At 42.9% G+C, this 16773-nt stretch overlaps 1 protein-coding gene and 1 long non-coding RNA gene across 8 annotated transcripts in view; both read right to left on the reverse strand.

The window, feature by feature from the left end:
• Positions 1 to 16773, reverse strand: part of IQSEC1 (IQ motif and Sec7 domain ArfGEF 1) — a 297837-nt gene that overhangs the window by 256514 nt on the left and 24550 nt on the right. The gene's annotated exons all lie outside the window — the stretch shown is intronic.
• Positions 1 to 16773, reverse strand: part of LOC148183181 (uncharacterized) — a 34069-nt gene that overhangs the window by 2087 nt on the left and 15209 nt on the right. The gene's annotated exons all lie outside the window — the stretch shown is intronic.

The raw sequence follows: 16773 nt of genomic DNA on the forward strand, positions 1-16773 counted from the left end.
CACTCTTTTTGTTACTTCCACAGAATGGGAATGGCGCAGTTTGAGAGCTTGCTTTCTGTGTTCTTTATGAAAGATGCCTTGTTACACCCACAATATTATTAAGTTGGATGATTTAATTCTTGACATTTAAACTTAAAAATTAAGCTTGTAAAAGACTTGAAACACTTTTGTTTGTACCTTGTAAGTTAATTCGAAGCTGCAGGTGATGGCTGAGGATGTGTGAGGAGATCCTCTCTGCTTTCACATCCTCTGAGTAAGATCATTCATAGGCAAATATCAAATTCTCACAGCCCATTAGAGACAAGGCATAATTTCCTTATCAAGGTTAGAACACATCATTACACTGATGTTTGTTGATCATTTCTGCTTTCATTTCAATGTGCTCAAATGAATCCCCACACAGAGCAATGTTAAATTCTAACATATAATAGTGCTTAATTGCCTTTACCCTGAAGAGAAAGCAGCAAAGGGACTGCATCCATCACTGTTTGTCAGGTAGTCAATAATACTATAAAATTCATTTTAAAGAAAGAAACAAGATATTCTGTCAAGTGTTGATCTTAAATTTCCAGTATCTAAAGGTTCATTTTTTTTTGCATCTATACAAACAAAAATCTGAACAAATGAGTACCTAGGCAGTGATTTTCATCCATCTCAATGCTTTTTTGTATTTATCATCTGTCTGCTGTTCAAGTGCCACATTAAAACCACTACAGAGGGTTTAGAGGAGAAGAAAATCACAAAAAGAACACTGCAGAGGCAGCAGGGCCTGCAGGTTTCCCTGTGGCTACAAAACCAAAGCCCTACCAGGACTTCAGGGGGGTGTGGAAGGGGTTAAGTCATACTTCTTCCTTTCTAGTCTCCAAATTCTAAATAAAAATTCACATATTCTCTTATTCTGAAAACAACTGAGCTTAAATATATTTTCCCTGTGGAATTCATGCAAGGTGGATGTTGCCAGAACAAGCTGGATCCCAGCTCAGGATCCCATCAGTTTGCACAAACAACACAGGAATATTCAGGGACACTTTTCCTGCTGAGACCCTTCCAAAAGATACCAAAGCCAGGATGTTTTGCTCCAGATGTTTCCAGAGACCACTCAGTCAGTTTTGCTTTTCTGCAGCCATGTCTGCAGAAGTGAAGACTTGAAGAAGAAAATTCAGTACTTGGATACTGATAGACATTGAAGATATCAGGGATAATTCAAATTATGTCATTAGGTAAAAGCATTAGTAAAGACCCTTCCACAGAAATTTGCCCCTCAGTTAAGAGAAAGACTTTCAATATCTAATGTACAGGAATTATATAAGATGCACTGCACACACTTCTCCATTCCCCAGTGCGGAGTTTACTCTCAGCTAGTTCATTATAACCCATAGAGCAGCTGAATTATGTGTATAAGGTCAAAGGACAGCAAAAATATGCATTATTCTACAATTTACAGAAATGACAGTCTCAAACACTGTGGCAAATATCGCCTTTTAAACTCATTTCTGTTCCTTTTTCATCCCATTCCCTTTTCCCACTCGCAAGGCATTGTCAAGCCACAGTTTTCTGTGCAGTTTGGAACAGATTTGGATCCCAGCCAGCTGCACCTCACTCTTTAAATGCTGGTTTGTGCATCATCTTCGGCTGTCACCAAACCACTGTGACCATTCCATCCTGTAGATTTCTGCTCCCAAGGCAGCAGACCAGGGATGCAAACCAGAGAGGAACAATCCAAACTGTTCACTGGAAATGTGACACAAAAGTCTTGAGAAAACACTGCAAAAAATTCCTGCTCAACACATGCCCCAAGGCAACTGCCTCCAGAAAAACATGGCAAGTAGCACAGCCAAAAACTCTCATGATTTTTGTCCTGTGAATAACTTTGGTGTGAAAACACTGAGCACAAAAAAATACCACCTGGATGTGCTACACACCATTGGGGTGTTTGTGAGCTTAGAAGTGCTCTGGGGGACACCACATTCTCCTCATTCCTGCTCAAAATGGAGCTTTAGATTGGGCTGGCAGTGGGGTTTGATGGGAACAGTTATTTACTCAAAGCTCAGGAAAAATAATGTGGCAGTAAAATCACTTTTGAGTTTAATCGAGTATTCTACAGGGCAAACCATCCTGCTGAAACAAAAGTGAGAGGATTTCTATGTCATGAGACCACCACTTGTGCCAGCACAAAGCTGATGAAAGCCTGTTCCTTCAGGAGGAAAGGAAACCTCTTCTTCTGGGCACTTGGAGCTAAAACCACCACTTGAGAAAGAACCCACCATATATTTGAATGTTACCAGGAGCTTCCTCAAGGAAGCTTGTTCCAGAGAGTACACCTCAGATCATCAGCTTATTTGGGACAGTTTCACACAAGATTCCAATAGTGCAATATTCTTTGTTGTAACTGCACTGGAAGAAGTGAGCTCACATTGGACTCATTCTCACACAAGCCCAAAAACTGAGCCCTCAAATTCACATTTTCAAATTCAGGAAAGGTCAGCACCTGGGTTCATTCCAAGCTCATCTCTAGCTGGAATCTGCACTGGGAGGATTTAGCAGAACCTTTGTAAAATGCCACCAAATCACTCTGGGCTGGCTCCACTGAGGGGACAACACCCAGCCCTTGTGCAGCGCTGCTGGGGATATTCCTGGTGTTGGGAGGGTTACTCTCAACTCCGTGGGGACCAGAAATGTTCTCTGTCCCACATCTCATTCCCCAAGCAAGTGCCAAAGCCATCAAACCAGCAGAAAAAGGCTGGTAAACAGCAGAAACAGTAAAATAATGAGAAAGTAGATCATTGCTAATAGCTCTAAGTACTAAACATAGTTCTTTTAAAATGATTTTAAATACAAGACAGTTGGAACTAAAGGATAAAAGTGATCTTGATATGAAACAAGTACACAGAAACACCATTTATCAGTCTCCACACTTACAATAAGGGAAATATTAATATCCCATTTTCCAGAGGTTCATGACATTTTTTTACATAGTACTTAAATTGTTAAGAGTCTGGTGATGCAGAGATCATTCTTAATAACCTGGAGTTGTACAATGCAGGTAAGAGTCAAAATATTCTATATTCAGAAGACAGTTGCTTTAACTTGTACAAGTTGAGGTGGGTAAGAGAGATCAGGCAATCTAGAACAAATTTTCATGTAGCAAATCTGACACACAAAGCTGAATGATGCCTGTAAGCAGCTCCCTGGAGCAGCCAGTCCTGGTTCCCATCAGGAGCCAGATTAGACATTCCCCTGCTGAAAGAGACATTCAGAACATGGAGAAATTCTCCCACAGAGCAGCTTTATCCCTTTATGCTCCTGTCATTACATCTCCCCCAAAAGCACATCAGGCCCTGGCTCTCCTGTCAGACTCCTGGTCCAGGCTGCCAGAACACCTTGGCTTCAGCAGGTGCAGGATCCACGGGTGACAGATGCTACCACAGGCTGCTTGCACCCTGTGAGAAGTCTTTGCTTATCAATTATACAAAGCTGGCCAAACCCATGACAGGTGCAGCTGCTGAGCCAAGTCACCCCTTCCATCACCAGCCATGAGTCCTGCCCTGCAGCAGGAGGAGATTTGGGAGCACTGGGGACAAGCTCAGGTGCTCAGCTCCTGTCTTGTGTGTTTAATCCAAGGAAAGATGTCCAGGTGCCTCCCCTCACTGCAGCACCTGTGCCACAGCAGGAGCTGATGGGCAAAGGCCCCACCACAACCAGAGCCAGGGCTGCTGAGGGTGGGATCCAGCACTTCCAGCTGGTATTTAACAGCAGGTACTAGGAGGCACGTTCCCTGTGCTGGTGGCTGAGCTCAAAATGCCTGTTCAGGTGAACAACAACTGCTGCCATCAGCCCAAAGCACAGGAAAGTGAGAAGCCAGAAGTAAGAAATACCTCTGGATATCTAAGAGTGATGCCAGAATCAGATTCATCAGAATCAACAGATCTGGAATATGAACAGATCTGAATTCAAGCAATTTGGAATATGCTCCAGACCGTACTCCTCTGGAGTCAGGAAAGACCAGTGCTGCTGCTAAACACAAGGATGTAAAATATAATAAATGTCACCAAAAGCACAGATGATTTTGTGTTGAGCATTTATATGAATACTTGCCACACTTCATAAGGCAGAGAAGGTTCTTACCAAAGCCCAGGAGCACCTCACTCACACATTCCCAGCTTTACTACTGTGGCAGAGACAGAAGAGAGATGAAGCTGAACTGAAGTTTGCTACAAACTGCTTCCTCTACAGAAAAAAAAATAAAAAATAAAGGTGTTCTGAACCTCAGGAACTGCCTCTGCCCCACTTACTTTGCTTACTGAGACCTCTGCTTAGGTCTGTGGGATAGAAAGAGGTACACAACAGCTCAAGCAGTAATTTATGCAACAGCACTGCCAGAACTTCAACCCTTCATGGAATCCCAGCACAGTCAGGCTTGGAAAGGATCTTAAAAATCCTCTAGTTCTGACCCTCTTGCTGTGGGCATGTCAAACATGTAAACCATTTCTCTCTTCCTAATAAACATTCACTTCAGTGAAAGAATTAAGGCATGATTTTACAGACTTGCAGAAAACAAAAAAAAGAAACCAAAAATTCTCTGCCCACAATAATTCTGTATCTTAATCATCAGTTTGATTCTCAGAGCAGCAGAGCATGGTGTTATCCCCACCTTACAAGCCTTGTCAAAGAGTGGTTTCCCCTCTGTGGCTCCAGCTGGAGCTGACCCCGTGATGGTCTGGCCAGGGTTCCTCCCAGCTCTGTGTCCTGCATGACTGAGGGCAAAGAGAGATGCTCAACTTCTGAATCAGATCCTGCCCATTCTCCTCCCATCAGCCATGGAAATTTACCTCCTAGACAAGACTAAACTGATTCCAACACAGAGAAGACTGATGAGGACACTTCATTGCAGCAGGATTTATCACAGGTCTTGATGCTCCCCAAGATGAGTCACGGACTAAAACACAGGAGTCAAATTTTCCATTTGCATTGTGGAAGTTACTGCCTTATTTGAGGGCATTTATGACTGGTTTCACAGAAAATGCCTCTGAATCATTGTTCTTAGAACTAGTTTTTGTCATGGGCTAAAAGCTTCAGGTATTTTAATCCAAAGTTTCAGGTATTTAAATCCATTTGTATTTGGAAATGGCTTTTGGGCATTTGCAGCACACCCAGAGCTAAGTCTGGGCTAAAGGCAAGAGGCACTGCAGCTGGAAAACCTCCAGCAGCACCAGAAAAACCTCCTCCATCTCAAATTAATACTCAGACCACTCAATAATGATATGGCTAGAGATCTTTAGTCAGTTATGTGACCAAAAATTCATCAAGCCTAACTCATAGCGCTTCCCACCCCACAAAAAGTGGAGTCCCTGTCCCTCTTGCTGCTGGGTTTCACGGGAAAAGGAGGGGCTGGAATTTGTCCAGAGCCAGCAGACATGGTGGAGGGCAGCACTGGGAAAACAACCATGTATTCATCACACCCCTTTGGCCAAGGTGCCAACTGAAGCAATAACAACATGTCAAAGGTCTCTCACTGGCCATTTTGTATCATAATCCTCCATCACTTGATGCAATTAGGAAATAAACCACAGCACAGCCAGGCTGATTAATTTCCCACTGAAACTCTGTGCACAGAGTAATTATTTCCAAGGCAGTAGCATCGCTGCATGTGATGTTTCACCTGTGATCTGTGTCTCCTGTCTGCACAACTCATGCAGTTTCCAGGGGTTCAGATCCAGAACAATTCAATGGCTATTTTGGGTAAGTACTGAGGAGAGTTTTGCTACAAGTATGAGTAATATTCTCTCGGTGCCTGCAGCAGACTAATTTTCTGGTTTGGTTTATCTCAACACCATAACTAAACCCAGCAATACAGAAGCACAGGAGTTACTTATCACACATAAAACTTCAAATAAATACTTCAAATAAAACATGCATTCAGATTTATGCACAGAATTGAGACCTTTTTTTTCATTTGAAATAGCAGAAGGTTGTTGGGTTTTTTAATAGAAGAGCAAGTTTGGTTTTGCTGCTTTTTTTCATGTTTGGGGTTTTCCCCAGCAGTAAAGAAACATAAAACAAGTTTTCTCAGTACAGTACAGCTGCAAAAACTGAAAGGTGCTGTCCCTCCTGCTCACCTGACAGCGGCTCTGTACAGGAGCTCAAGCACAAGAGAACATTTTATCACCTTTGCCCATGTATTTCTTGGCTCTGCATCACCAGGGTCTGGCTACCTTTCCCCCCTCCCTGCATTATCTCAAATGCTCACTTCCCTGGGCACTGGTGGAATCACCTTCCCTGGGAATGTGCAAAAAACATGGATGTGGCACCTGGACATGGTTTAGTGGTGACCTGAGTGGTGGTGCTGGGTTCATGGTTGGATCTGATGATCCTGAAGGACTTGCCCAAGCTGAATTCCATGTCCCTGTAAGTGGAGGGCAGGACAGTGCCTGTGCACCTTCAGTGACAGAAGGAACTGGAAGTGCCGGGTGTGAACACAAACACCAGTGGAAGTTTGACAAAGACATTTTCAAATGAATATGTAAATCATCCCAGGTGTCTAAAAATACCTGGACAGTTCTAACCACAAGCTGAATACATAAAATTAAAGTCTGATTTATCAACACTATTCCCAGTCAGCACATCTACTCCATTAGAAATCCAGCTCATACATCAGTGTCAATAATATCAATGTCCTCCATAATTTAAACAGTTCATTAATTACCCTCACAGAAAATGATCATTACACAAAAGGCACAGGCTTATGGTAACCATTGACCCCATCAAGATTCCTCATTTTGTCTTCACAATTCAGATGACAAGAGCAGCCCTTGCCCTATGATCAGGTATAAATCACTGATCTGTTACAAAAATGTGTTTTTATTGAACACTGATGGGCAGTAAATAGCCTTGTATGGCTTAGCTACAAATTACTGCTGTAAAGGAATATTCTGATTTGTACCCCAGTTGTGCACCTGGATTAGGTCATCACTAAACTCTGCTGCTACAGAATATTTTCTACAAAACACCTAAAACTGTACCTCAAATCTGATTGTACAGGAAGAGGAAAGACACCTAAGTTTTGCAGCTCTTGATAGCCAGGTTTTTAATACATTCCCAGGGCAGAAAGGAAAAACTGAGCCCTCCTTCAAGAGAAACTTTTGGGAAATGCATTGCCTGCAGCAGAGCTGCAAATTTATGGGGCCTCACTCAAGGACCAGGCAGGTACCCAGGGCATTTGGAACAACCTGCCGGCTGCCTAAGGAATTTTCAGGAGAAATAAGTAAATAAATAAATATTACTACATTTACTATTCAATTCTCTTCTAAATTAACCACAGCTCTGACTTCGGAGCCCCACAGCCCAGAGGGGAAGGATCCTGAGGTGAAGGAGATGCCTTGCTCCACCCAGATCTTCCAAGGGAGGCTTTGGGCAGCTCTCCCTGTCTGCAGGCACTGGGAATTCACTGCAGGCAAGTAAGCATCTGGGAATCTGGACTGTGTCCTCAGCCAGGCCAGGTCTGGTGCTCTGACAGTGAGAGGCAGAGCTGGCACCCCACAGGAGCCCCTCTCACTCATCTGCTAAAGAGATTCTGCTCCTACATCCCACCAGGGCCATTCATTATATTGGATTGGGCTGCAAGGCAATCCTGGAATCATCTAGGTGGGAAAAAGCCTTTCAGATTGAGTCCAAATATTAACCCAAGACTGCTAAAAATCCATTAGCTCTGATCCAGCATCCCCCAGAAATAGGATAAACAATCCCAGCAACACAAATCAAAACACATCAGTTTTCTTCTGAAAAATCAATCAGGATCATCTTTTCCCTAAACACTTTTCCAGTACTTGATGCTGAGTACCTCTGGTGAGTCCTGCAGAGATTTTACAGAGTTGCTCAGCTCCCTGGACATCCCGTCCAGCTCAGAATATCCTGAGATGGTTTAAAGTATCAGCCTTTGGGGAGCAGCACTAGAAAGAGAAAGAGAAACAGGAGCAGGTACCCAGCCCAGGAGGGCACCTGGAGCTGCAGGAGATCTCCAGAAGAAGAGAAGGAGCTGGCAAAGTTAATGAGGAGCAACATCCATCCCCACAGCAGCAGAAAACCTGGGGCCCTTCCCTGTGAGCTGGGAAGACACTGGATTGAGCAAGAACAGCCGTGAACAGTCCCGCAGCAATGATCCATCAGAGGGGCAGGAGCAGCTCTAGAAAGTCACTCATGAATCCTAGATTTTTTCCAAATATATAATATTTCTGAATATATAATTACTGCAAGTCTCTATCATCCATTTTAAACAAGGAACAAGTAATAAAGCCAAATATTTCTCCAAAAGCAGTGTTTCAATTCTGGAATTATTCTGTTATTTAACTGGAAATCTGTTTTGCTTGGGAAACAAAAAAGCTGTCCTCACTGCTCAAGGAAGAGGGAAAAAAAACCAGATTCCCTTATTATTTCCCCTTCAATACAGTTAATTTACATGACAAAGAGAGATTCTTTCAAGTGAGCAGTAAATTAATTTCTAGCAGACAGCAAAAACCATTAGATTTAATCTCAAAATCCACAACCTATGATTTCATCTCCATTTTAACACAGAAGGAAAGCTGACCTGTGAGAAAACAGAGCAAGGCACCAGAGCTGGATGGGTCTGTCTGGAGAGGGCAGAGTCTGACCTGGGGAGGGACAATCCCCACATTCCCCTGGGCCAGGGACAAGGCCCTTTGTGTGCGAAGGAGGCAATTTAACACCAAGAACAAGAATAAAAACTGCTCTCCTGCCACTCCAGAACTGCCACTGAATGGCCATTTTGTGATTTCATTCACCATCCAGAACAGCTGCTCAAATTGCTCCATCCGAGGCAGACACATGACAGAGTCCTGTGTGAGAGGGATTGGATTTACATCTGTCTGTTCCAAATCTGACACCTCCTCCTGGAAAAAACACCACAGAAATATATTCCAGGAAGGAGTCAATAGCAATCTGTCCCAGTTGAGGGATTATTTTGGGAGAATATGGCATATGGATGAAAAACAACTGTTACCAAAAAGTGATGGAATATATTAAGAACATTTTACAGCCAGTACTTAACATGAGCTATTTCAGCCATGGGCCCAAGAAGCTGCTTCTTCTAATACCAGTCCCTGTTTCCACATGACATTCATCATTAACGTGACCACACTTAACTCAAGATGATCAGTACAGACTCCTCAGACCCTACACACACAAAACGCTGAACTGAAAGACAAATTCATGTTTATCCAGCACTCGGGCACTGAATATCTGACAAGAAGTTTCTCAGAAAACCAACACCTACAAACTTTCTCCTGTCCTCATCTCACACTGCTCAGACAATTTTTTCCCCGTCTTTTCATCTGTTTTGCACTTATAGTTACACTGTACACTTTTATAGCTGTTACATTATATTCATATGTGAAAGTGCCAAAAGTTCTCCAGTGCATGTTTTTAGGCAGAATTTGCAACACCAAATCTGACCACAACCAGCACTGTCAGGAATCTGTCTCATGGGAAAGCAATGTATCAGAAATAGAGATTCACCTGGCCCTTCATCTGCCCACCAGTGAAGTCACCACAGAGCCCAAATGATCTACTTTAGAGTAATTTGGTGCATGTCTGTGATGCACATAAAAAGTCAGACTTCAGACAACTTCTACCAAATCCCAAAGGACAATTCTGTGGGATGATGCTCACAGTGTTTCTTATCACTGTGTTATTAAGCATCTAATTTTCACCCAATTACTTCTATATTAAATTAATAGGAATTACACCAATTGCTACTAAGTAGAAAAATTATTATATAAATGATCTAATTTCTACTGTGGTATAAATTAATATCAACTAAATAAAGCAGTATTTATCTCTGTCACTGACTCCAGGTGGCTGCCCCCAGACAGAGGGTTCAGGAAGCTGTTGTTTAACATTTCCAGTTTTACCAAGGGCTAAATGAAGTCTCAAAGTTGGTGGTCATGGCTCATACAGACCTGTTTTCCTCCCACTTCACATATTCTTGAATAATCCCATTAAGAGCTCTGCACTTCTCTTCGTATCTCCCTTCCTCTGGATTTACTTTCATTTTAGCAAACTTTTGTTCATCAATCTTTGTTGGTGTTGTGGTTTTAAAGCATTTGCTAAAAAAAAATCACTAGAAAACTTACTCATTTCTTGTTGTGAGATATGGATTAGAAGAAGAGCAAAACAGGCTTAAAACTTAAAAAGAATAAAGAAAGTTTATTAACAAAACTACAAGAATAAGAAACCAGAATAAAACCTCCAGAAACCCTCTTTCCCCACCGCCCAACCATTTCCTTGTTCACATGACAACCTAGAAAAAACCTGGTGGTTAAAACAATCTAAATTTTGCTATAGTCTTTTGACAAGTCTTTGTAGAGAAAAAGTTCTCTTTTGTCAATCTATGGAGTTTTTCACAAGAAAACCATTTTCTCGTGACTTTCTATATCTCTGATGCCAGCTGCCCAGAAAACTCTTCCATCAGTCCTTTCCTCCCGTTTCACACCACTCTGAGGTGTGTTCATGGGCCATGATTCAAGGGGTGCCATTTGAATAACTCATCCTCAAAAGGCAAAAGTTCTCTTCATCTGTCTCTGTGATCATCTCTGGAAACAGAAGTTTTCTCTTTGTCTCTTAAGGGCCACAAATCTTCAGTAACTTCCACTACTTTTCTGTTCCAGCATCTCATAGGATCACAACTACTTCACCATTTGCTTAGATCCACACTTTGAAACACTCCATTCCCCCCAAAATACTCTTTCATGAATTAAAGGAGTTTCTTCAGAACATTATTGTCCATCTCCATAGCTTTAACAAAAGAACATGTCAGCTTATTAGTGCATCTCCTTATTCTCTTCCCATCTGAAGCTTAATTCCTTTCCTCACTGGCTTTGATAGTTTATGTTGTTTCTTTACATGGTGTTCGCTCTCTCTCTCTTCCCCTCTCTCTGGAAAAAAGGATTAATTTGCAAGTCTCATCTGGGTAATGAAAGAGTTAAAATCTTGCCCAGGCTTTGTAGATGGTTCTGTGATCTCTGCTGGAGCAGCAGCTGGAGCTGTCTGCGATGGAAGATTCTTCATGGCTGCTCTGGAGAGTGTGGTCACTGTCTCAGCTCACCGCAGGTCAAGAGCTTTCCCTCCCCTTCCTCGGCAGTCTCTGCTGAAATCCAGCAGCATCAGGAACTTCAGCCGAGCCAGGAACCGGCCTGGCCCGGCAGCCCCGCTGTGCAAGGCCCAGCCAAGCCTCTGAGAAGGGGCTCCTGTCACTTGCCAGTCTCCATCCTCCCCGGGAAGCGCAGAGCTGCGGCCAGCCCCGCTCCCCTCCCGTGGCCTTGGCTGGCCTGGGGGGAAGGAGGCTGAAGCGGAGCCCTGCTACCTCTTCAAAAGGCGCAAAGCAAAGAGAGCGAGAAATTCCCGGCCTTAGGTCTTAAGGTGGTGTTCACAGGTTGAGCTCACTTTTTAATGGTCAAAACTGCTGTCAGTTCTCAGAAATGGCCAGGTATTGGCCAGGAGAAAAACTCCCATCAATCTCCAGCAACTTTAACTTCCTTAGGTGTTTCCCTTTGTTTCTTAAATGCTAATCCATCGCAGTTGGTTACCTAAAAATTGACTAGAAACACACAAGGGACACACCCTGCAGAGATGCTCCAAGGAAGGGCACTCTGGGAACATTCTCCAGAAGCTCAGCACACACAGAGTGGAAACTTATCCAGTTCAACTAAGACGGCAAGTTTTGAATCCCACACCCTGCTCTCCTCATAAAGAGGGAGCAGCTCTAATGTGCTGCCAAACCTGGAAGTGCTGAATAATTGCCCTGTTTCAATATCTCCTGCATCCCCCTCTGCTCATCCAGCAAGAAAAGGGAACCAGGAACAGCCACTCAGCTGAGAACCCAGAGTTGGAAGATACATGAGGGATGCTGAGAGGATCTGTAAACCACAGAATGGGATGACTTTTCCCACCCTTATACATCCAAATAAAACCAATATTGTAATATATAAACTAAAACTGGTATTTGCACTGTGTGAGAGCTCAGCCTCAGCAAGTGAATTTGTGCTCTCCATTTCAGACACTTCCATAAAGATTTAATGGAATAAAGCATTCAAACACCACAAGTTCCCACTGTACCCTGGCCACAAGGTGCACACCAAGAAGCCTAATAGGACAGGAGCTCACAGCTCAATATTAATAATTAATTGCTGTTACCTTCCTTCTCACATGACACTGTCACTGTGCTCCAGTTACTGATGTCCCTCCTGCTGACACACTTCCCAAAGATATGTAAGGTCAGATAAAAATGGGGGAAAGGCAATGGATGAGTGGGATGAGAACAGCTCCAAGGGAGTCAGTTCCTCCTACAGAAACCAACTGCATTTGCTAAAAATCAGCTATTTGGAAAATAACATATGGATTTGCAGGGTGAACAACAATTGCTGCTCATCGGTGAAAGAACAGCACACAAAACAGAGCTTCATCTGAGAAGCAATTTCTTCAATACTTTTTAAAAATTACTTTTAAGTTCCAAGAAGTTTAGATTTTGTAAGGCGAAGGAGAGAACTCTGTGTTTATAGTCATCACTGAGGCTTTGAAAGCCTCTAGGAGGAAGATGCAAAACATCCCAAGCTTATCAACATCTTCCTAAAAGAACCAACACTGAATGATCCTGATAAAGCTTCTCCAAGGAACGTCTCAAAGCCACACATACAGAAATGTTGTGTATTTGGGTCTACAAATGCTTGGGTTTTACTCAAAACTGAAGGTCCACTCTCCCCACCCCTTCCTACAAGTCCACCCTCTTCAAGAGAAAGGGAAGAAGAGTTTAAGCCTCTTCACGGTACTGTCAATGCACAATGTTCATTCTTTTGTTAAAAACTTGTCTCATTAAGGACTTTTGGATTGGGTTCTTTTTCCCTTTGAACTGAAGATTGACGAGAGGGAGGCACTTTTCTCTTGTTCTGTCTCAGTTGTTTATTTTTTCTTATCAGCATTACAAGGTACAAGGAGTTATGTGCACTATGATAGAAAAGGGGTAAAATGGCTAACAAAGATCTTCTTCAAGGTCTTTTATATGTCCATTTACCCAATTAACAGGTGCCAACTAAATTATTTTTCTTAGTGACCCAATGACCCAACACCTGTGTGCTGCACTGCGGCATTCTCTATCCAATCACTTACTACTACCCAAAAACCCCCAGGAGAAGAACATGAAGAAGAAAGGACGACAAGAGACAACACCCTAAATCCTCCATCTTGTCTCCTGTTCTCTAAACTACTTTTTCACCCAGTGATTTAAAAAACTTTCTAATCTACACACTTACACTTTTCCTATCTAACTTTAACATTTGTTCTCATGTATCACCATGAAAACATGCTCATGAATTTCATGTCATATGAAATTCAGTGTTTTTTTGAATCCTCTAACTAAGTATTAGAAGCAAGGGCACACACTCTGTATCTCAGACTCCAACAAAAACTGATACGATGAATTTCAGCCACCAAATTGGGCTGAAAAATCCAAGTATCCTTTAACTTTGCTTTGTTTCATGTCATGAGGCTTTGCAGCTTCAGAGAGGTAGAAAATGGAGCAGTACTTATGTTTGCAGTGTGTCTCAGGTAAAGGAACGAAAACTTTGTGGGAGAAAAGTGCATAAAACAGAAATGCAAACCCTCAGAAAAAAACAAACCAGAAAACCTCCATGACTATAACAGAAGGCTTTATTGGATTAAAACCACCATGAAAATAGGATTGCTGGGTTAACATATCTATCCATTTATGCTGAGAGAGAATTCCTTTTCCATCCCATCACTTTTGACAGCATAGAGGAGAGAATCATTTCACTTGCTGCTGACAACCAAATGGTGCCAAGGATGAGATGTGGAAGCACTTGAAGTGCTTTAAGATGAAACTGAGGTGGTATCACACACAGCAGCTCTGATCAGGGTTAGAGTTTTCTGCCTAAAGGAGCTGCAGTAACAATTCCTAAAACTGAGTTTTGTTCTCAGAACTTTCACAACCTCCTTCTTCCAGCAGACACCAGGTGTTTTAACAGCATTTCTCCCACTAAGTCACCACCCACTTCAAGCTCCACAAACTGAAAATGTGTTTATGAACAGATCCTTCTTCATGATGGCAATTCCCATTTGCTCACTGCTAGCAGCTGAAAAAGGATCTGCTCTGCAGTAATTGGGTTCTTAACCAGTTCAGACGTAACTTTCCAACTCACTACCAGTAACATTTGTTTTATTTTTAAAGTGCAGCCAATGCTGCCTTTCACACCACTGTTGAGAAGGGCACTGGCTGAACTGTTCTAAACTGCATTTTTACAAATTAGGACATTATAAATTACACATAGGTGGGAATATTCACATTAACTCTGCCCAGAACATTAACTAACGCTGCCCATAAAGACTAAACATGATTTACATGCTCTTGAGCACCTCTGCTGTTCATCATGTTACTAAAAGCTGTCTTGGACAGCAATTCCCCTTCTACTCTAAGTAAGACGCCATCCTTTGAGCCAGCAAAGCAGCAGCACCCAGACTGCAGAGGCATGTTTATATCTTTGATTGCACAGTTAACTCCCAATTTGTTTCTCTAGTTTATCTCTCTGTAGCTTTTATAAGTAAAAGCCAGGGTTCTGAGATGTAAATTGCCAGTTAATCACATTCATGCATTATGGTATAACTTAATAAGGAACTGCAAACATCATTAGGGTAAGAGCTACCTGTGCAAACTGCTTACACACCATTGCTGCTCTTCTGGCAAGAGCAAGAAGGGTAAGATAGCTTAAAAAGAGCTCAAGTTTTTATTTCCACAGGCAATTATCAACAGTGTTGCTGCTCAAAAGTTGTCATAGTGACAAAAAACCCCAAGTTAGTCTTGCTTTATCACTTCAGAATAAAAAGAGAGAGTCAATATTTCAGCAGGTTGCTACAACTACTTCCTACTACATGTAAGGCCAGACCTGGAACAGACTGTTTAGCTACTGAGCATCACTTTGATCAATACCAGAGAGCACCTGCACAAAAGGCATTTTTACAAAACCTGACATGAAATAGAAGGATTGGGGAATAAAGTTAAGTCATTCATAATCATCCAAATTATAAAATATTAGGACATAACTGTCTCAATGTAAGCTTAGAAGGCTGAGGAGAAAAACCCAAAACTATTTCAAAGCAGAAGAATTTAATGTAGTATTTAATTTCAGTTCAATCAGATTAAAAGCCCATTTGCTGAGTGCTGTGCAGTGACAGCTGCAGGAACCTCATCTGCTTGGGGAGATCTGGCCTCTGCTTCATTGTTTTCTGCCAGGACCCCAGAGGAGGCAGTACAGATGAATTTTCCTCTGCCCTCCCTCCAGAGCCCATGGTTCACTGGAGGAAAAGGCGGTTTTGCTTGTGATGGTTGCTGAGCTATTCTTAGGTTTGAAGTTAACCCAGCTCTGAGCTGCTCCAGAAGCGACATCTCTGCTCAGCCTCCGCAAAGGAACCCCAGACACTGCTGCAGGAGCGTCTCCAGGCAGCACAAAAAACCAAACCAGTGCTTCTAATGAGTGGCTCTGTTCCCACCCAGGTGCTGGTCATAGGGGATGTAATGCTCTCTTGCAGGGAAGAGTTTTCAGCTCAGGGTGGCAATTTTTGTCACCTAAACTCCTGTCCCAGTGAAGAGCTCAGATCTGGAGTTGGATGCCAATATTCCAGCACCAACCAGAGCTGTCAGGACAAGCTCAAGGCACAAAACACGTACAGCTAAAGATACAGGCAAGCCTTTCAAAACAGTCTGCCAAGGGGAATCGATTGTTCCATGCTTCATCCACCAGGAATTGCTAAATGACCTGGCAGAGCACAACACTGGCACCAGCTGGCAAATGAAGATTCCTCAAAGGAGGATGAAGCAAGTTAATTTTTCCTCTGGTTTAAAGGAGAATGAAGATACAAAGTATGCACTGCAATACGTAACTCCACATACCAGGTAAGAAGGCAGGATTCTCAGAATGGGCTATTCTGAGATGGCCAGGCCAGAGCTGTGTTACAAGAGTGCTAGAACAAGAGGAATGACTTTGAACTGAAAAAGTCTGTTTAGATTGGATATTTGGAAGGAATTCTTTCCTGTGGGTGTAGGGAGGTCCTGGCACAGGGTGCCCTGAGAAGATGCAGCTGTTCCTGGATCCCTGGAAGTGTCCAAGGCAAGGCTGGACAGTGCTTGGAACACCTTGGAAGGTGGGTTGTACCTGGAACATCTTTTACATCCTTCCCACCTAAACATTTCCATGATTTTGTGATTCTGTGTTACGTTCTGTTCACCCCAGAAGCATGAGAGGAAAGTCACGAGGGAGAGGGAAGGTGAACACTCAGGCACGGTCTAAAGTTAAAGCAGGGTGCTTGCATCCCCTTTCCTGTGCTGAGCAACTACACACATGTGGATTTCCACAAGTTTCATCACCATAATCCTGCACACATTTCACTTCCTACTTCAGGACAAGACACAGCGTGTAGGAATGCTGCTGCAGGAGAAGAGATGGAACTCTGAGCTTCATTCCAGACACTCCATCACTGGGAACTGCCTTTACCCATCTGGGGCATCACAGCTGAACACTCTCAGGCATGAAAAACACATCCGCGTTTGGGGTCTTTGCTTGTAAATCTAGCAGATTAGTCAAAATTGACCTAAAGCTGCAGTTCCAGATGCAGCTGCTGAAGAGGCACCAGTGGTACCCTTCCCACAGCTGTACTCAAAGCAGCACCAGAATGAACTAGCAGGGATAGTTCTGAACA

This window comes from Pseudopodoces humilis, chromosome 13, assembly GCF_049639895.1.
Source record: "Pseudopodoces humilis isolate 2021_Gansu_Grassland_sample_001 chromosome 13, ASM4963989v1, whole genome shotgun sequence".
NCBI classification, from domain to species: domain Eukaryota; kingdom Metazoa; phylum Chordata; class Aves; order Passeriformes; family Paridae; genus Pseudopodoces; species Pseudopodoces humilis.